General features: G+C 44.9%; 1 protein-coding gene across 1 annotated transcript in view; it reads left to right on the forward strand.

Moving 5' to 3' along the window:
- Positions 1 to 2,438: 2,438 nt before the first annotated feature.
- The window catches only part of EVPL (envoplakin), a 121,697-nt gene continuing 102,367 nt past the window's right edge, over positions 2,439 to 21,768 (forward strand). Inside the window, exon 1 of the mRNA XM_077459357.1 lies at positions 2,439 to 2,577. The gene's annotated coding sequence lies outside the window, so the exon portion shown is untranslated. The remainder of the gene's footprint in view (positions 2,578 to 21,768) is intronic.

The following is a 21,768-nucleotide window of genomic DNA, read 5'->3' on the forward strand; positions in this document are numbered from 1 at the left end:
CATAAAATGCCAAGATGGCACAAACCCCCCCCAAATGACCCCATTTTGGAAAGTAGACACCCCTAAATTTAGGGGTACACTAGTGAGACTAGGTAATAAATGGCGGGTGCCCTGAAACTATAAAAAAATAACTAACCAACCAGCGTCACCTGTAACAGTTATATGGTGATCACTGGTGAAAGGGTTAACTAGGGGGCAATCAGGGGGCTTTATGCGGTAGTATATGGGGGTCCCTGGCGCTATAAAAAGCTGCGGCGAACCTAAATACCTACTTGCCTAACTAGCGTCACCTGTGACACTAATACAGCGATCAGAAAAACGATCGCTTATTAGGCTGGGTTCACACTGGAGCGATGCGGGAACGCCACGAATGCGCGGCGGGTTCCCGCATCGCATGCCTCCCGGCGGCAGTTCACACTGCCCTATGCGAACTGCTGGGAGTGTCAGTGAAATGTTACTGACACCCCCAGATCAGTTCGCATATCGCAGTGCGATCTGCAAACTCGGATCGCATGGTGTGAACACCCATGCGATCCGATTCTGCTGCGGGCCAAAAAAAGGGTCCCGTGCGAATTTGCGGCGGGTGCGGCGGGTGTGGCGGGTGCGGCGAATGGCTGAACTCGAATCGCACAGAGATCGGATGTGATTTGCACTGCAGTGCGAATCACATCCGTTCTCAAACCGCTGCAATCTGAACCCAGCCTTAGTGACACTGGCGACGGGGGGTGATCACGGGGTTAAACCTTTATTGGGGGGGTTAGGGGGGTACCTTAGAACTAAAGGGGGCTAACCCTAACTGCCCTAACAGTTATTAGTCACAAATGACACCCGCCGGGTGATCAGGGGGTTAAACCTTTATTAGGTAATAAATGGCGGGTGCCCTGAAACTATAAAAAAATAACTAACCAACCAGCGTCACCTGTAACAGTTATATGGTGATCACTGGTGAAAGGGTTAACTAGGGGGCAATCAGGGGGCTTTATGCGGTAGTATATGGGGGTCCCTGGCGCTATAAAAAGCTGCGGCGAACCTAAATACCTACCTGCCTAACTAGCGTCACCTGGGACACTAATACGGCGATCAGAAAAATGATCGCTTATTAGGCTGGGTTCACACTGGAGCGATGCGGAAACGCCGCGAATCCGCGGCGGGTTCCCGCATCGCATGCCTCCCGGCGGCAGTTCACACTGCCCTATGCGAACTGCTGGGAGTGTCAGTGAAATGTTACTGACACCCCCAGATCAGTTCGCATATCGCAGTGCGATCTGCAAACTCGGATCGCATGGTGTGAACACCCATGCGATCCGATTCTGCTGCGGGCCAAAAAAAGGGTCCCGTGCGAATTTGCGGCGGGTGCGGCGGGTGCGGCGAATGGCTGAACTCGAATCGCACAGAGATCGGATGTGATTTGCACTGCAGTGCGGTGCGAATCACATTCGTTCTCATAAACCGCTGCAATGTGAACCCAGCCTTAGTGACACTGGCGACGGGGGGTGATCACGGGGTTAAACCTTTATTGGGGGGGTTAGGGGGGTACATTAGAACTAAAGGGGGCTAACTCTAACTGCCCTAACAGTTATTACAGTCACAAATGACACCAATGCAAAAAAAAAAAAAAAAAAAAAAAAAATGACATTGGTGTCACTGTGACTGGGGGGCAGGGGTAATTGGGGGGGTGATCGGGGGGTAAAGGGGGGGTGTGAGTGTGCCTGGCATGTTCTACTGTGTGTGGGATGTGTTGGTGCAACTCACTGATCCGCTCTCCTCCGTGTCGGAACGAAAAATACCGACACGGAGGAGAGAATACATCACTTCCTCTCCTGTGTTTACATTACAGGAGAGGAAGTGATGTCACCGGGGATTTCTATTCGTCGGGAGCGATCGCGAGGGGGTGGCCATGAATGAATGGCCGTCCCCTCGTCCGGGATCGCTCCCGAACGAAAACCGACCGCCGCAGGCACCGGGCGGGGGCCCGATCGGGCCCCCGACCCGCGGGAGGCAAATCACGTACATGTACGTGCTTATGCCTGCCCGTGCCATTCTGCCGACGTACATCGGCGTTAGGCGGTCGGCAAGTGGTTAAAATTTACAAATGGAGCAATTTAGGAATTGGACGAAAGGTTTAGCACTAGGAAACACTTTTTGAAAGATAAAAAGTGCATTTTATATACAACTATATAGATCAGACCACAATGAGAAACAAATGAGGGGGAAAGAGGGACAGAGGGACATTGCTCCAAATCAGGGACAGTCCCTTGAAATCAGGGACAGTCGTAAGCTATATATTATGGTATATCGGGAGACGAGGTTCCAGGTAGCACTTCCTCCCTGCCAATACACAAGCTACTGCCTTCCTGTCTCCTACTAGTAACCTGCCTACTTGTGTTCTGAACTTCTCCCTCACCTGAGCCTCCACACCTATGGCCTGCCCCTCCCATTCTCGGTACGCTGAAGGCATACCAAAGATTCTTTCTAAATTGTGAGTTACCTGCATGCTTTTTTTCCAGGGCCTGGAGGAAGAAGGTGGAGAGTGAGAAAGCGTACAAGGCAGTATCTGAGCTACACACCCAGGATCAGGTAACATGGTGAAAGCATTGCTGTCTCTCTCAAAGGCTCTGAAGTTCTTTCATGTCAGTGGTAGGTGCTGCTGTGTGTGTGTGTGTTCCTGCTGCGTTGAGCTGACAACTACCAGTAATATGACAAAGTGTGTTGTCAGTTAAGGAACTGGTTGCACAGTTTGAAAGAATCAAACTGCCAGGCTGGAGTTTTCTAGAGATGAGGACAGCACTGTACAGGACAGAACATAAACCTATAGTATTTGCTAGTATGCGTGTACAGGGCTGCACCAAGAGGAAGGCAGAAGAGGAGACCACCTTGGGGGCTTCAGCAGTAGTTGGCTCCAAAAAGAAAGAGCCTTCCACCTATGCCAATTAGGTAGTTCGCAGCTAGTGTGGTGGGGAGGGGGAGGGGGCTTTACATTCTGGCTAGGGATGAGCTCCGGAGCATTCGTATACTCCACGTGCAGAGCCCACCAGGAAGTCGGCGCAGCGATGCGCTAATCACAGGTAGTGAGTCATTGGCCGATCTCTGCAGCCGTGCATCGGGGCAATGTCTCACTTTCTGTGATTAGCGCAGTGCTGCGCCGACTTCCTGGCGGGTTCTGCACATGGAGTATGCGAACACGCCGGAGCTCATCCCTAATTCTGGCCTTTTTATCTTGGGTACTATAGAACCTCGTCCCACTACTGTGCATGTTTATGCACCAGTCTAGATCTCCTCACCACCATCTCACTGTCTAAATCTGAACTTAAAGTGATTATAAAGTCTTGTTTTTTTTTTACCTATGAAAATAACAAACATGTTATACTTGCCTGCTCTGTTACAATGGATTTGCACAGAGCAGCCCAGATCCTACTTGTCTCGGGTCCCTCTTCTGTGATCCTGACTCCTCCCTCCTGTTGAGTGCCCCCGTTCTATCGAGAAAAGCCTTCCGTTGAAAAATGCCTCCAATGGGTCTGCGCATGCGCAGTACACAACGTCAATCCAGCTGATATGCTGATCAGCTGGCGTGATGTCAACATGGCGCATGCGCAAATCGTTGGAGGCAGTATCCAAGGGTGTTGAATTCTATTCCACAGGAGGTGGTTTTAGCGGGGAGCATCGATAGTTTCAAAAAACTTTTAGATAATCACCTAAACGGTCACAACTGACAGGGATATACAATGTAATACTGACATATAATCACACACATAGGTTGGGCTTGATGGATTTGTGTCTTTTTTCAACCTCACCTACTATGTAACTATGTAAGTGTGAGGGGGCTGCTGCACACAGAAGTTTTGTTTTTATCTTTAGGCATAGAATGCCTATAGACAACAAACCTTATACCTTTACAACCACTTTAAAGTAAAATTCAAAGTTCAACATTCAGAAAATGTTTTTTTTTTTTTTAAACTGCCCTTTAAAAAAAAAGTTAAGAAAAAAAGGTACTTAAGTGCACTGTGTTCAGACACACTATGGGAAGCACCACGTTTATTCAATCACGAGATTGCAGACGCGGCGCTTCATTTGCAGGCTTTTGACCCGCCTTGCGGCACTTTCCGAAGTGCTGAGTAGCTTTCGTCCAGAGCTCGTATTATCTATTACTACAGCCGGGCGGCTTGATTGACATCTGATTTAGATGTCACCTTCTGTTTTCTCTTTTCCATTGCGCCCAAGAGAGAAAACCAGAAGTATGAGGAGTGGACTCCTCCATCGCCGCTGCCAGTCCCCTGCGGAGAAGGGGGAGAGGGAGGTTTGATGGGACACAGGCTGCATTTGATGGGGCACAGGCTGCATTTGATGGGGCACAGGATGCATTTGATGGGACACAGAGGCTGCAATTGATTATTATTTTTTTTTAATTCAGTTTGTTTGCCCCCACCAAAAAATTTTGAGCACCAGCCGCCGCAGTTATTTTCTACTAGAGCAAGCAAATAAATCAAAGGACAAGGATGAAAATTGTTTGTTTAATTTAATTGGAACAAACTAATTTCTAAAATTAATCCAGAAGTAGAACATTCATTTTCTTTAAATCAAGACAATGGCATGGTACTTGAAGGAAAAGTCATGTGAAATTAGTCGACTCCATAATGACACCAATAAATGGTCTGACAATCAATTTTCACTCTTTCTCACCCGAATATTTGAGCAAACTACTACATGTGCAGAGCCAGCGTAAGGGTTAGTCTATCTCTTTCTCTAGGCCTAAGCTACAAGGACAATTTGTAGTAGTACCACATAAATGTAAAAGAGCCCTTGACTGATTTCTAAACAATGGTCAATTCATTCACAGAGTTGCAGTTTTGTGAAATGGTGAGCAATTTATCAATACCATATTCTATTATGTATTCTAAGCCAAGGAGGCTGTTGGTCCTCTACTCTTCCATAATTAATCTCAGATAACTAAATTAGCACATATGAGCTGCAGAAAGATTTCTCCCCTGAAATGCCACAACTTTTCTATACTACTGACCAATTGTTTCAAGCTTCCAGCCTCACTTCTATGACCACTTGGTCAATGTACTACATCTACGCCCAAATCACTTCTATTACCATTGTACTACTTCTATGGTCACTTGGCCAACATACTATATCTAAGCTCATGTCACTTCTATGACTACTTGGATTATTGTACTATGTCTATGCCCATATCACTTCTATGGCAGCATTGTCAATGTACAATTTCTATGACCACTTGGTCAATGTACTATGTCCATACCCATGTGCTTAATGCACTGTGTATATTTTTGCAAAGGTATTTTATATAAATGTAAACGGAACTCATATCTTTGAAATGCAGACCACAGTAAAAAGTTAAAGTATATCTAAATCCAAGAACAAAATTTCAATTTTAAAGCGCCCCAGTGTGAAAGGGTTCTTCCTGTTCTTTGCAGAGAGATTCCTGAAATGGAGAGTCTGGTTCATTTTAACCACCTGAACAAATCTCAGTATTCTGATAAGCAAAATCACAGTGTCTGCATCCTTTTAGAAGAGGACAGATATTAGGGGGAACAACAAAATAAACCCCCTTAGTGCCAGGGGATGCCCAAAATTCACTTTAACTTGAAATTTTGAAAAAAATCAGAAAACCAATTACAGTTGTACAGAATGCCTCCAGTTTGCGAGATTTCATCAAAAATATTGTCCATTTTAGAACACTGCAGTGAATGCAGATTAAAATAGAAAGACAATTTTTACATTAAACTGCAAAATGGCTGGTGTAGCAATTTACATGCTATATATATTTTTTTAATGAAAACTGAGTTTTCCTTTAATGTAAATAATGTTATGGTGATGGTCAATGATTTCAAAGAGTTAGGCTGTGTAGAGTCTGTAAATATAAAGAAACATAAGGACGGCCATATTTGTTTGTTACTCATAGTACCGGTATCTATGCAATGCTTCCTGCTTAGTAGTTCTGCACCATGGCTGTACACAGTGGCAGCCGCTCATAAGGGCCACCTCCCTAATCCATGCACCTGGCCCCTAATCTCCATGCAGCGCACCAGACACATGCATTTTAATGTGTTTTTTTTATAAGCACATGATTAGAGCCTGAGGCTCTAATTGGCTTCAAAAAGAGTGGACGCGGGGCCAGGAGTAGAAGCGATAGCCCAGACTCAGGAGGAGATGCAAGGGGGAAGCTGCCGAAGCCATGACCTGGATGGGGTAAGTGCGGTGCTGCTGGGCGACTGTCGATCAAAGCAGTGATCGAGCAGGCGATCAATCAATCGACGAGGGGGGGGGGGCGTTGGGCCAGGTTGTTGGCAGGATCTGGGCGAGCATCTGGTGTGAACTTCAGTGAGGGAACACGAAGCCGGAGGTTGCGAGATGACAGCCAGACCCTGTCCTCAACCTGGTAAGAAGACGCAGGCAGGCGTCTGCGGTCAGCATGGAGTCTGTACCTATCATTAGCATGACGCAAAGCCTCCTGAAGTTGTACCCAAGTGGAACGAAGACCACGGAGATGCTCCTCTAATGCAGGAATACTCTGCGGAACAAACGAGTCAGGCAACATGGAAGGTTGGAAACCATAATTCGCCATAAATGGAGACAATCGGGAGGCAGAATTCAAGGCACCGTTGTGAGCAAACTCTGCCCAAGGTAATAGGTCAGACCGGTTGTTATGATGGTCAGAAATATAGCAACGTAGGAATTGCTCCAAGGACTGATTGGCTCGTTCTGCGGCCCCATTAGACTGCGGGTGATACGCAGAAGAGAACACAAGTTGGATTCCCAACTGTGCACAAAAGGCTTGCAAGAACCGGGAGACAAACTGACTGCCCCTGTCTGAGACAATCACCTTGGGTAGCCCATGTAAGCGAAAGATCTCCCGAGCAAAAATGGAAGCCAGTTCCTTAGAGGTGGCCAACTTCTTAAGTTGAATACAATGACACATCTTTGAGAACCGGTCAACCACCATAAGGATAACAGTGTTGCCTTGGGAGTTGGGCAATTCCACAATGAAATCCATAGACAGGTGAGTCCAGGGCCTCTCTCCATTGGGTATGGGTTGTAGGAGGCCCACTGGAAGATGTCGTGGAGTCTTGTTCTGAGCACACACAGGACAGGCAGCTACGAAAGCAGTAGCATCAGCCCATAGACTAGGCCACCAGAATTGTTGGGAGATGGCCCAAATGAGTTGATTTTTCCCAGGATGGCCAGCTGCCTTGGGAGAATGATAAGTCTGGAGCACTGCAGTATGGAGACTCTCTGGGACAAAGGAGCGGTCACAAGGTTTATCAGGAGGAGCATGGAAATGAGCAGTAAGAATTTTGCCACCCAAAGGAGAAGTACGACTGGTGCGAACGGTAGCAAAGATATGATCAGGAGGAATCATAGGAACCAGAACCGACTTGGAAGTGGAGGAAAATTGTCGTGACAAGGCATCAGCCCTTACATTCTTAGTACCGGGTAAGAATCAGACAATGTAATTAAAGCTCAACAAGAAAAGAGCCCACGCGCCCTTCTGGGAGGGAGACGCTTAGCCTCAGACAAGAATGTAAGATTCTTATGGTCAGTAAGAATAAGAACGTGCCCAGTGGTACCTTCAAGGAGATGTCTCCATTCTTTCAGGGCTAAAATGATCGCCAACAGCTCTCTGTCACCAATCTCATAATTGCACTCAGCAGGTGACAATTTCTTGGAAAAGTAGCCACACGGATGCATATCGCTCTCAGTTAGGACGTTGAGACAGAAGGGCGCCAACTCCAGTCTCAGAAGCATCAGCTTCTAGGATAAAAGGCAACGTAGGATCAGGATGTGCCAACACAGGAGCAGAAACAAAGGCAGCCTTGAGAGTCTCAAAGGACTTAATGGACTCCGGAGACCAACTCTGTGGGTTACCGTCCTTTCTGGTCATATTAGTCAGAGGCTTGACCAGAGACGAGCAGTTACGAATAAACTTCCGATAGTAGTTGGCAAAGCCCAGAAAATGCTGCAGAGGACATAAACCCACGGGTCGAGGCCACTGTAGGACTGCCGAAAGTTTCTCAGGGTCCATTGAAAAACCAGCAGTGGAAATGACATAGCCCAGGAATGTAACCTGTTCACGATGGAACTCGCACTTCTCCAGTTTACAATAGAGATTGTTCTCTCTTAGTTTCTGAAGTACACAACAGACATCTGTGTGGTGGCTCTCCAGGCACTTGGAAAATATGAGGATATCATCAAGATAAACCACCACACACAATTGCAACAAATCTCGAAGGACATCGTTAATAAATTCCTGGAAAACTGCCGGGGCGTTACAAAGGCCAAAAGGCATTACCAGGTATTCATAATGGCCTGTTCTGGTATTAAACGCAGTTTTCCACTCGTCACCCTCCTTAATGCGCATGAGATTGTATGCCCCTCTCAGGTCAAGCTTTGTGAAAACCGTTGCTCCCTTGAGGCGGTCAAATAACTCAGTGATTAATGGAATTGGGTAGGCATTCTTAATCGTGACACGATTGAGACCACTATAATCTATACAAGGTCTCAGTTCACCGCTCTTCTTTTTCACAAAGAAGAAACCAGCACCAGCAGGAGACGAGGATTTGCGGATGAAACCTCGAGAAAGTGCGTCAGCAACATACTCTTCCATGGCCTTATCCTCCAAGACCGACAAAGGGTAAACCCGGCCACAAGGAGGTATGGCACCAGGTTGAAGGTCAATTGCGCAATCATAAGGCCGGTGTGGAGGCAAACTACCGGCTTGAACTTTATCAAAGACATCACCAAAATCACGGTACTCCTCCGGCAGGGAGGGGAGTGAAGCGGTGCACAGGACCTTGGATACCTTCAGGAAGCATGTCTCACTGCATTGTGCTGACCAGGAGAGAACCTCAGCACGGAGCCAATCTAAAGAGGGGTTGTGCCTCTGAAACCAAGGATAACCAATAACCAGCGGAAATCTGGGTGCGGAAAAAAGTTGGAATTGGATTATCTCATGGTGAAGAGCCCCTACGTCCATGGACAATGGAACCGTTTCATAAGTCACATGGACAGGCTGTAAAGGTCTCCCTTCAAGAGCCTCAATGGCAAGTGGAGTGTCATGCAGTTGCAGCAGAATTGAGTGCTGCGAAACAAATGCAGCATCAATGAACAGGCCTGCAGCCCCAGAGTCTATTAGAGCCTGTATCTCGATGGACGACTCAGCCCAAGAAAGGGTGACCAAAACCAGGGGCTTATCCTTCTGGATAACTGGGGACGAAACAACGCCACCTAAGGTCTGTCCATGACAGGACCTCAAGGTTCGGGCATTCCCTGGACGGGTAGGACAAGACCTCAAAAAGTGACCTGCCTGGCCACAATAAAGGCACAATCTCTCCCTCCTCCTAAAGGCTCTCTCATCCGCAGAGAGATTCGTGAAGCCCAGGTGCATGGGTTCATCTTCACTGACCAACTCGGTACCAGGAGGCATGGGAGGTGAGGGAGGTGAGGGAGGCATGGGTGGGACTACAAAGCTCGGAGGCAAACATACAGGAGGCTTCCGCAAGCGCTCCTTAAGAGAAAGTCTTTCTCTGAGTCTGGAGTCAATGAGGATGGCAAACGAGATCAAGCTCTCCAGCGCAGTGGGTATATCTCGGGCTGCTATCTCATCCTTGATGGAATCCAAGAGACCATGAGAAAAAGCAGCCACGAGGGCCTCATTGTTCCAAGCAATCTCTGCTGCCAGAGTACGGAATTCAATGGCTTAGTCGGCAACAGTTCTCGTACTCTGTTTGATGGACATGAGGCACTTGGCAGCAGAAGCGGAGCATGCAGGAAGGTCAAAAACCCTTTTAAAGGAGGCCACAAACTGAGGGTAACTCAAGACAACAGGTTTTTGCGTCTCCCATAGAGGGTTAGCCCAGGCCAAGGCTCTATCAGAAAGCAAAGATATCACGAAACCTACTTTGCTTCTGTCCGTGGGAAACGCCTGGGGCAGCATTTCGAAGTATATCTCAACCTGATTGAGAAACCCTCTGCATTGAACTGGATCGCCCCCAAATCACTGGGGAAGCGGAGCAGAACCAGACATACCTCTTATAGAGGTAATACTCGAGGCGGGTGCCTGCACAGAGACTGGCGCAGCAGCAGGGACGGCCTGCAACTCAGGTTTTACCAGAGCAGCCACCGTGGGGGATTCCAGGTGAGCCGTGCGATTCAGGAGCGCTTGTAACTCCAAGGCAAACTGATCCATGCAGTGATCTTGCTCATCCAATCTGGAAAAAATATTACCAACAAGTTGATTGACTGTATGTTCTGAATTCATGGCCTTCACATGCTGTCAGGAACCATGAAACAGACTGAGACAGAAGTGCAATCAAATCACACTTGTTTATTAATAATGAAAATAAAAAGGTAAATAGAAAAAAAGCGTAGTCAAGCATAGCCAAAGTCCAGTAGCCAGATCGGGTAGTCAGCCAGTCCAAAGTTCATAAACCAGATCGGGTAATCAGCCAGTCCAGAAGTCAGGGATCCAAGGAGAGCAACTGCAAGCAGGATAAGAAGCCAGGAGGGATGTCAGTAAGCCAGTCTTGAAACAAACAGCAGGAGATGGTTCCTTGTGATGTGACCAACGTGAAGGCAATGGAGAAATTAGCTGCAAGGCTTTAAATAGGCAGGTCGGACGAGCATCATTGGGAACAGCTGGTAACTGTGGAGAGAGAAGAGAGCTGGCAATTAGCCGACAGCTGAGCGGGCAGCCCAGAGGAGGAAGGACTAAGCCAGCCCTGAGAACCGCGCACCTGTGTGTATCGATTCTCCATTCTTCCATCAATGCGCACAGGAATGCACCTTTGGCGCGCAGTTCTTCCATGGCCATTTCCCTGACACTTTCCTTTCATTCTCAGTGGCTTAATAGAGAAGTGAAGAAGCAAAAGACAAATATATGCATCTGATAGGTCTATTAGTTTTTTTCTGCTACCTTTGTCTGGCTTGGAAAATTATCTTGTCCTGGAGACACAACATGAAGTGAGGGGAAATGACCTCTTGCACAGTTGTCACCAGAATAGGTGTCCCTGTTGAAAAATGTTTCCCTCGCTACTTTAGCCAGAGACAACTGTAAAATTTTGGTTTACTTATTATGTCCTGTCCTGATGACAGTGATGCCCAGGATTAACAGAAAGTGCGGAGCACAGATAGTTGTAAAAACCTTATGTAGGTTTTAACACTTAAATACTCTATCCATATCTAAATTCGCCTCTATCTATTAAACAATTTAACATATAGATTAAACACTTTAAAATCTAGATTAAAAAATTTTAAGGGCCCCTAAAATCATCAAAATTTATTATTACACCAAAAATATATCTGCACTTCTCAAATATCATTAAAATCTGTACTGCACTAAAATAAAGATAGTTGGTGTGTATACAGTATGTAATTCTAGCTAATCAATAGTCCCCTCACTCCTTGAGCAGCACTGTTAGCTAGATCAGTGTTCAGGGTATTGAGCTGCTGGAGAGCCAGGATGCTGCTTTGTGTGAGAACTGCAGACCAACTTTCCTTTGCGCTGGTCTTCTAACCTTGCTGTAGCATTTAGTAGTATAAAAAAGTAAGAGTCTCATATTTATTTTGGTATATGCTCCCTAGCTAAATAAAAAGGGTTCAGTTGGGCTTTAACTAGAAACTCTACTGAGCTAGGGTTATGTAAATGTATGGAAAGATTCGGAAGCGGATTTTAGGATATATTAGTGAGGAACACTTCCTTCATACATGTGGGACATAAAAACTGTCTTCAGGTTCTGCAGGCTGAGCTACATTTTTCCAACTGGAGGGCTTTTACAGCAGTCCAGCCAGGTGTCCTGATAACACGCCCGGTAAGTATATGGTTCCATCAGTCAGGACGGGAAAGAGGGTGGGAAAGAAAAACAAGAAAGATAATCTACGAGTCAGTTTATTGTTTTAGTGAATGTTGCATGACCTATAGAAAAGTAAAACAATACATAGCAATGATAAGATTTTGTACATTTTGTTGAATGCTAAAACGAGTGTGTGAGTGTGTGTGATAGTGCTTCACCACCAGTACCATTTATTGCACAGATCTTAGCAATGAGTTATACAGAACATGCTGAATATATACAATTCAATACAAGAAAGCTAGGATGGACCTGTCCTTAAGAGCTTACAATCTAAAATGCAGGAGCAAAAGGTAATAAAAGTGAGAGCGTGAGAGAGATGAGGAGTAGGTAGAATTTCAGTTTTTAGATGGAGGTGGGATAGGCCTCCTTAAAGAGATGCGTTTTCAGGAATCACCTAAAACCAAATAGAGAATTGGAGTAAACCAGATAGATTTGGATGGGTAGGGAGTTACAGAGGTTAAGAGACATTCTGGAGAAATCCCAGAGGTAGGTATGGGAGGAGGTGACAAGGGAGCTGGAGAGCAGGAAGTCTTGGCAGTAGCATACAGGGTGGGTGATATTTCGAGATGAGGTTGGTGATACCTGGGGGCAGAGTTGGGGATGGTTTTGTATGATATTGTTTGTATTTTGAATTTTATGCATTGGGCTAACAGAAGCCAGTGGGCTTCAATACTGACTGGGACATCACAATACTCACTATGATCTCATTATGCTGATTGTGAAATCCTTATAACTGTGGCATCCCATTTCTGAAACATAGTGATGCCTTATTAACCACTTCCCATCCCGCGTATTGTCATATGACATCAGCAAGGTGCCTTTCTCATCCCGGGTGGGCGTCATATGATGTCCTTGGCTTACCGCCGACATAGGCTACGATGTCCGCCGGGCACACACGATCACTTGTGACAGAGCAGGAACGTGGATCTGTGTGTGTAAATAGAAGAATATATATGTAGAAGAATATATATCGGCCTAAACGGAGAAAATCATTTTTTTTTTATAAATATGGAATATTTATTGTAGCAAAAAGTAAAAAAAAAATTTTTTTTAACTTTTGCTCTTTTTTTGTTGATAGTGCAAAAAAGAAAAAACGCAGAGGTGATCAAATACCACCAAAATAAAGCCCTATTTGTGTGGAAAAAATGATCAAAATGTAATTTGGGTACAATGATCGTGCAATTGTCATTCAAAATTTTACAGCGCTGAAAGATGAAAATTGGCCTGGGCAGGAAGGGGGTGAAAGTGCCCTGTATTGAAGTGGTTAATCCACTCCATCGGCTGCTTATATCCCTTGAAAGATTTATTAGTAGTATTTTGTGTCTCTGCCCTTTCCACAAAGCTGCAATCTCTTGCAGCTAGATCCCTGTATTACGTGGGTAGCGCCACTCCCGAAGGAGCCGCTTAGTAATCTGGATTCTCTCCTCTGTGCCTCGACCTGGATAACTCTGCCAGCCCCTCTGACACGTTTAGCTGAATGGAAAGCACCATAACAATTAAGGAATCACAAAAAAGGAAAACCCTTGACTTCGTAGCCAGCTAGTACCAGGGAATGAACACAAACCACTTATAGCTAGCTAGTACCGGGAAATGAACACAAACCACTTATGGCCGGACTTTCTGTCATAATAAACTCTGACGGTTTTTCTGACGAAGTTTCCGACAGAGTTCTGACTGAATGGACTTGCCTACACACGATCACACCAAAGTCTGTACGTTTAGAACGAGATGACGTACGACGGGACTAGAAAAAGAAGTTCAATAGCCAGTAGCCAATAGCTGCCCTTGCGTCATATTTGGTCTGTCGGAATAGCATACAGACGAACGGTTTTCCCGATAGGAATTGATTCCGTCGGAAAGATTTAAAACATGTTCTATTTCTAGGTCCGTCTGACTTTTTGAAAAAAAAGTCAGCTGAAGCCCACACACGATCGGAATATCCGAACAAATGATTCCGTCTGACCTTTTCTGCCAGAAAGTACGGTTGTGTGTACGCGGCATTAGTGGTAAAGGCACTCAATGTATTAGAATGAATTGGAGTAAATAGAGGCTTGAGCATCACTGAATATACAGGAGGTAGGATTTTGACACTAATGCTGTTCTTCTGATAGTGTGACAACAATGTTACACTGCTCCTAGATACAGAGCAGAGTTGCCTCTCATGTAGGCTGTGCCTGCGAACACTACAGCAGGATAAAGAAAAGTTGCAGGGGTGAGGCTATCAGCATTATCACTGCTAATTCACCTATAGCTTGTCAATAAGCACCAAGACACACCTTGTACTGTCTACTTCTTTCTGGATTGGATGCATTGTCTCTGTTGCTGAAACCCTCCTAGTCTGTCCATCAGCACAGGGTCAGATGCAAAGCTCATGACACAGACAATCTGCACCCAGAGCTGTGAGTACTTCCTTGCATGATTGTAAACATTGACATATGAGTTAAGATCCGTACAGCCATTATGTCTCTCAGTAAGTTATTGATTTTGAAAGGCTAGCTGCACATGGCTGCATGAAACACCTGTCATTCCTTGAGTGTAAAACACCAACCTCTGTACAGAGTTACAAATCTATGCATCTGTGTGAATAAAGCACTACTCAGCTGGGTGTGCTTTGGGACTCTGCAGGGATGTAGTACCCCCTTAGCAGTGGTTGACATGCCAGGTTCCATGCCAGGGCAGCTACTGTAGAAGATGAGGAATCTGGGCTACCTCCTCCTTGCAGGTGAGGTACTCTTCACCACTATGTGATATCTTGGGCCTCCCAAGTTGTGGGGGGCTCAAAGGTCCAGAAACACAATAAACCTAACGCTCCTAGGTGGTGAGGGGCATCAGAGGTACCTAGTACCTCATTCACTGTATATTTTCTGAGACTTGAGGTGCCAAAAGCACCCACAGAACAGTCTTTCTTCTTATAACTCAGGACAGCAGCTGAATACTCAAAGCTCTGCTTGACACCCAGAGAGACATGTAAAAATTGTCAGTACAAATGCCCCTGCTATACATAGGACTCTGCAAGGGTAGATAATCCTTTGATGCCATACACTGCTCCACACTCATCCCAGCTTTCTCAGTAATGGAATGTCCAGTCAAAGAACTTGCTTTTCTGGCTTTTTAATGAATTCATTGAGCAATACTACAGACTTCAAATAATGGCAGGGTGTTACAAATGTTCAGGTTACAGCACTGTCTTTCAACAGAACAACAAACAGTCTATCAGAGGTATAGGATCCATTTTCTAAGGTATTCTCTTGGATATTCTCCAATTTACTGGTATAATTAGGCCACAAGCAGAAGGTACTCTGTCTGAGGGGAACACATTGCCTGCTTACCACTACCCACTGGTGCTCTCCATGGTTTTCACCGTCCTCATGCAAGAACAACCCTATAACAGCTGCTCCCCTAATTTTTATACTCTAGCAAAGGAAATGCAAGCTTTATGATGCAGGAGCACTGAACCTTATACAGATGTCAAATATATTGGAAGAGGGTTTGGGTGGGATTATAATGGTGCCAATATATAAGAATAGAAACAAGAGGTAATTAAAATATCACATTTATTGTAGACATGATTAAAATGTGATCAGATAAAATCACTCATTGTACATCTCCATTTTGGTGGTCGAGCAAATGAAATTCCGGTTAAATGGTGGCTATAGGTTCATATGTTATCCCGACATGTTTTGCCAGTATTGGCTTCATCAGCACATTTTAAGAATCACTGGAAAAAATGTGAAACCTGACAAACCCCCAAGCGGTCACCACTAGGAACAACACCACCGAAGAGAGGAGCAACAAGTATCCATACAATATGAGTTGTTTTTGCTTTCAAACAGAAGAATCCCTGGGATTGAGAGCGACCTGCTGTACGTTTTTCTTCTGTTTGAAAGCAAAACCAACCCTTCTTGTCTGGATACTTGTTGTCCCATATGCAGGTGTTCTCTAGTGCTCACTTTGTATATTGCTGTTTAACCTGGCCGTTTTGTGTCCTTTATGGTCGCATAGTGACTCCTCTCTTTGGTGGTGCTGTTCCTAGTGGTGACCGCTTGAGGGCTTGCCGGGTTTCACATGTTTTCCAGTGGTTCTTAAATCCCCTGATGGAGCAAACACTGGCAAAACATGTTGGGATAACATATGAACCTATAGTCACCATTTAACCAGGATTTTACTTACTCGACCACCAAAATGAAGATGTACAATGAGTGATTTTATTTGATCATATTTTAATTATGTCTACAATAAATGTGATGTTTTAATTACCTCTTGTTTCTATTATTATATTTTGGCACTGTTATAATCCCACCCAAACCCTCTTCCAATATATTTGCCTCTTTGGGTTGAGGTGCCGGATGCTATGTGGTTACAAAATACAAATACATAACTTATACAGATGTATGGGTGATTCTAGAGGCTGCTCACCAGCAAATGTGGGGTATTACTTTACCCCCAGAAGAGAATGTTGAAGTTTTGAAAGGATGGGAGTTCTGCACATCTTGTACAGACCTTTTAAAAGAGTCAATCCAAGTGGCTACATCATCCTGGTTTATATTCCTGATGAATGGGGAGTGCTGAGCCCCTGAAACACGCTGGCTGTTACAAAATAAAAATCTTTTAAAATGTTTCTACAAGCTGGTGTGGCTCTTCCATTCTAGCAAAGGAAAGGGAAGACTGCCCCAGAATGGCTGAGGAAAAGGCGTGAACCTACACACAAAGGAACCAACCCCCGTTTCCAGGGGGATCTCTACTTTAACCCAGAGAGTTTCTTACAACATATTGGAAAGTGACAAGCTGTTCAGGCTGTGACCGCTTTGGAAAGAAAATGAACTGCACACCTTTTGTTTCCATGCAAATTAACTGTATTTAGCTGATTTAGCCTAGGTTCACACTGACAGCAGGATTGAAAGTGTGCAAGTTCAATTTCAATTGTACTGTCAGTCCAACTTCGGGGGTGATTTCAGAGACATGTCTGTGGGTTGCTGCACAGATGTCTATACAAATCCCACCCCAAAGTCACCAAAAGTAGTACAGGAACTACTTTTGGGAGTTGGAACTACTTTTGGGAGGGTGAATACTGCTGTGCAAAATGTAAGCGCATTGTTTCCCTGGAAGCCCAGGTTCTGAATCCGGGGAAGCAACTGTCAGCACTGAGAAGTCCCTCCATACTAAAGGAGAGCCAGGAACATACACGCAGGTGCTGGCAGGGGCCAGCACAGAGGCGGGTGGAGACAGAGAGGTGCAGGCACTAGCAAAGAGTAGATGAGTGACAGTCAGGAAAGGTAGAGGGGGAAGTGCCAGGGGGCCAATCAAGGGCTGGACCATCCCAAAAAGGACGCTCCATTGAGTGACATCAGTGAAACCAGTCAGGGACCAGCACTGCCGGAGCTGAGGGACTCTCATAGTTGCTCGGGGCAGAACTCCTCCAGTGAGAGTGAGGGGGAAGTGAAGGGAAAGGAAAGACAGATTCTGGTGGTAGGGGACTCAATTCTTAGAAGGACAGAGAGGCCAATCTGTAACAAAGACCTGAAGCGTCAAACAGTATGTTGTCTACCGGGCACTCGGGTTGGGCACATCACGGATCTGGTGGACAGATTACTGGGAGGGGCTGGGGAAGACCCAGCTGCCATGGTGCATGTTGGGACCAATGACAAAGTCAGAGGCAGATGGAGTGTCCTAAAGAACAATTTTAGGGACTTTGGCGCTAAATTTAGGAAAAGGACCTGCAAGGTAGTATTCTCCAGAATCGAGCCACACCAGAAAGGCAGAGGGAGATTAGGGAAGTAAACAAGTGGCTGAAGAGCTGGTGTAGTAAGGAGGGGTTTGGGTTCCTGGAGGACTGGGCTGACTTCTCAGTCGATAATTGGTATTATAGAAGGGACGGACTGCACCTAAATGAGGAGGGTGCAGATCAGCTGGGAATGAAGATGGGCAAAAAGTTAGAGGGGTTGTTAAACTAAGCGATGAGGGGGGGTCCAGAGGTAGAGATAGTCAGCGCGGAACATATTCTAGAGGGTAGTATTGGGGGCATTAGTGGTAGGTTGACCAAAGCACATAAACCCAAGGTAAGTATAGTAGCAAGTCCTAGTTGCAATCTCGGAACACCCAATAAGAGGATAATATGCAACCGGTCTAAACTACGTGGCATGTTTACCAATGCCAGGAGCCTGGCGGACAAGATGGGTGAACTAGAGATACTGTTGTACAAGGAGGATTTGGATTTTGTGGGAATTTCAGAGACCTAGTTCAACACCTCTCATGATTGACTGCCAAACACCTCTCATGATTGACTGCCGATAAATGTATACCCTTTATCGCAAGGATAGAGAGGGTAAAAAAAAGGGGAGGAGTATGCCTATATATCAAGAATAATGTACAAGTGAATGTGAGAGATGACATCACTAAGGGAATTAGGGAGGAGGTGGCATTTTTATGGGTAGAGCTCCAAATGGATGAAGCTAGGGGGAAAATAATACTGGGAATATGCTATAGACCCCCTAAACTGAGGGAGGAAGGGGAGACAGATCTTATATCACAATTTGGATTAGCAACAAGGATGGGAAGTTCTATCATAATGGGGGATTTTAACTATCCTGACATAGACTGGGCAGAGGGAACCACGCATTCATCTAAGGCTCACCAAATTCCTAAATGTCTTGCAGGACAATTTTATGGGTCAGATGGTAGACGCACCAACTAGAAAAAAAGTGTTACTGGATCTACTGATTACCAACAATACAGACCCGATCACGGATGTGGAAATATGGGGCAATTTAGGTAACATCGAGCACAGGTCAATTGGCTTCCGTATAAATCACACAAATAGGAAACATAAGGGGAATACAAAGACACTGAATTTCAAAAAAGCCAACTTCCCTAAACTACGAACCTTGCTAGAAGGCATAAATTGGGATAAAATCTTAGGAACAAAGAACACAGGATGGGTTTGCTTTAAGAGCATATTAACCACTTCAATACCCACCCATTGTCATATGACGTCTGTAGATGGGATCTCCCATCCTGGGCGGGTGTCATATGACGTCCTGGGCTTCCTGGCCATCTGGGGGGTACACGCGCACCCCCGCCGCATCACTCGGGACCCGATGCGCGTGCATGGTGGCCGCAATGTCCGCCGGGCACCTGCGATTGCCCATCAACCATAAACACACAAGAGGAGACCGATCATGTGATCCTAGTACAGAGGAACACCGATCGGTCTCCTCCCCTTGTGAGTCTCCTCCCCCTACAGTTAGAATCACTCCCTAGGACACACAGTTAACCCTTTGATCACCCCCTAGTGTAAACCCCTTCCCTGCCAGTGACATTTATACTGTAATCAATCCCTTTTTATAGCATGAATCGAAATAAATGCCAGTGGTCCCAAAATGGTGTCAAAAGTGTCCGACGTGTCCGCCGCAATATTCAGTCACGATTCAGTCACGATAAACATCAAAGACTAGTAATAAAAATGCCATAAATCTATCTCCTATTTTGTAGACGCTATAACTTTTGCGCAAACCAATAAATATATTATTATTGCAATTTTTTTAACCAAAAACATGTAGAAGAATACATATCGGCCTAAACTGAGGAAATTATTATTATTTTTTTTAATTTGTGATTTTTATTATAGCAAAAAGTAAAAAATATTGTGTTTCTTTTTCAAACTTATCGCTCTTCTTTTGTTTATAGCACAAAAAATAAAAACCACAGAGATCAAATACCACCAAAAGAAAGCTCTATTTGTGGAGAAAAAATTACAAAAAATTTTATTTGGGTACAGCGTCGCATGACCGTGCAATTGTCATTCAAATTGCGACAGCGCTGAAAACTGAAAATTGGTTTGGGCAGGAAGGGGGTGAAAATGCCCTGTATTAAAGTGGTTAAATAAGGGCATTAGCCAATGCATCCCATTGGGTAATAAATTAAAAAGCGTGAACAAAAGTCCTGGATGGCTTAACTCCAATGTAAAAATGCATATAAAAGCAAAGGAGAAGGCCTTCAAAAAATACAAGGTTGAGGGATTATCATCAGCATTCAGACTTTATAAAGAATGCAACAACAAATGTAAGGGTGCAATAAGTACGGCTAAGATAGAACATGAAAGACACATAGCGGAGGAGAGCAAAAGAAATCCCAAGAAATTCTTTAAGTATGTAAACAGTAAAAAGGGGAGGACAGACCATATTGGCCCCATAAAGAATGAGGAAGGACACTGGTTACAACAGATGGGGAGATGACGAAGGTATTGAATTTATTCTCATGACACATCACAGGAAGCACCTCCATGATTAACAGAGGACAGAATTAAAGTTAGACTTGAGAAACTTAACATTAATAAATCACCGGCACCAGATGGCTTGCACCCGAGAGAACTTAGGGAACTCAGTCAACTAATTGGCAGACCATTGTTCTTAATTTTTACTGACAGTCTACTGACTGGAATGGTACCAGCTGTTTGGAGAAAAGCCAATGTAGCACCAATATTTTAAAAGGGCCCAAAATACATCCCTGGGAATTACAGACCTGTTAGCCTAACATCAATAGTATGTAAACTCTTGGGGGATGATAAGGCACTATATACCAGATTTTAGTAATGAGAACGGTATCATTCATTAGCAGTACTCAGCATGGATACATTGAGAATCATTCTTGCCAAACCAATCTATTAACCTTCTATGAGGAGGTGAGTTGCCATCTAGATAAAGGAAGGCCCGTAGACATGGTGTATCTGGATTTTGCAAAAGCATTTGACACAGTTCCCCATAAACGTTTACTGTACAAAATAAGGTCCATTGGCATGGACCATAGGGTGAGTGCATGGATTGAAAACTGGCTACAAGGGCAAGTTCAGAGTGTGGTGATAAATGGGGAGTACTCGGAATGGTCAGGAGTGGGTAGTGGGGTCCTCCAGGGTTCTGTGCTGGGACCAATCCTGTTAAATTTGTTCATAAATGACCTGAAGGATGGGGTTAACAGTTCAATCTCTGTATTTGCGGACTATACTAAGCTAAGCAGGGCAATAACTTCTCCGCAGGATGTGGAAACCCTGCAAAACGATCAGAACAAATTAATGGGGTGGGCAACTACATGGCAAATGAGGTTCAATGTAGAAAAATGTAAAATAATGCATTTGGGTGGCAAAAATATGAATGCAATCTATACACTGGGATGAGAACCTCTGGCAGAATCTAGGATGGAAAGGGACTTGGGGGTCCTAGTAGATGATAGGCTCAGCAATGGCAAGCTACCTAGCAAAGCAAACAGAATATTGGCATGCATTAAAAAGGGGATCAACTCCAGAGATAAAACAATAATTCTCCCACTCTACAATACTCTGGTCCGGCCGCACCTAGAGTATGCTGTCCAGTTCTGGACACCAGTCCTCAGGAAGGATGTACTGGAAATGGAGTGAGTACAAAGAAGGGCAAGAAAGCTAATAAAGGGTCTGGAGGATATTAGTTATGAGGAAAGTTTGCAAGCGCTGAACTTATTTGGAGAAGAGACACTTGAGAGAGGATATGATTTCAATATACAAATACCATACTGGTAACTCCACAATAGGGAGAAACCTTTTTCGCAGAAGGGAGATTAACAAGACTCGTGGCCACTCAAAAAAATTAGCAGAAAAGAGGTTTAACCTTAAACTACGTAGAGGGTTCTTTACTGTAAGAGTGGTAAGGATGTGGAATTCCCTTCCACAGGTAGTGGTCTCAGCCGGGGGCATTGATAGTTTTAAGAAACTATTAGATAAGCACCTAAACGACCGCAACATACAGGGATATACAATGTAATACTGACATATCATCACACACATCGGTTGGACGTTATGGACTTGTGTCTTTTTTCAACCTCGCCTACTATGTAACTATGTGTGGCGCCACAAATTTGGCGTTGCACCGTTTCG

Source organism: Lithobates pipiens, unplaced genomic scaffold, assembly GCF_037356315.1.
Source record: "Lithobates pipiens isolate NorthernLeopardFrog02 unplaced genomic scaffold, aLitPip1_a1.2 Scaffold_28, whole genome shotgun sequence".
Lineage (NCBI taxonomy): Eukaryota > Metazoa > Chordata > Amphibia > Anura > Ranidae > Lithobates > Lithobates pipiens.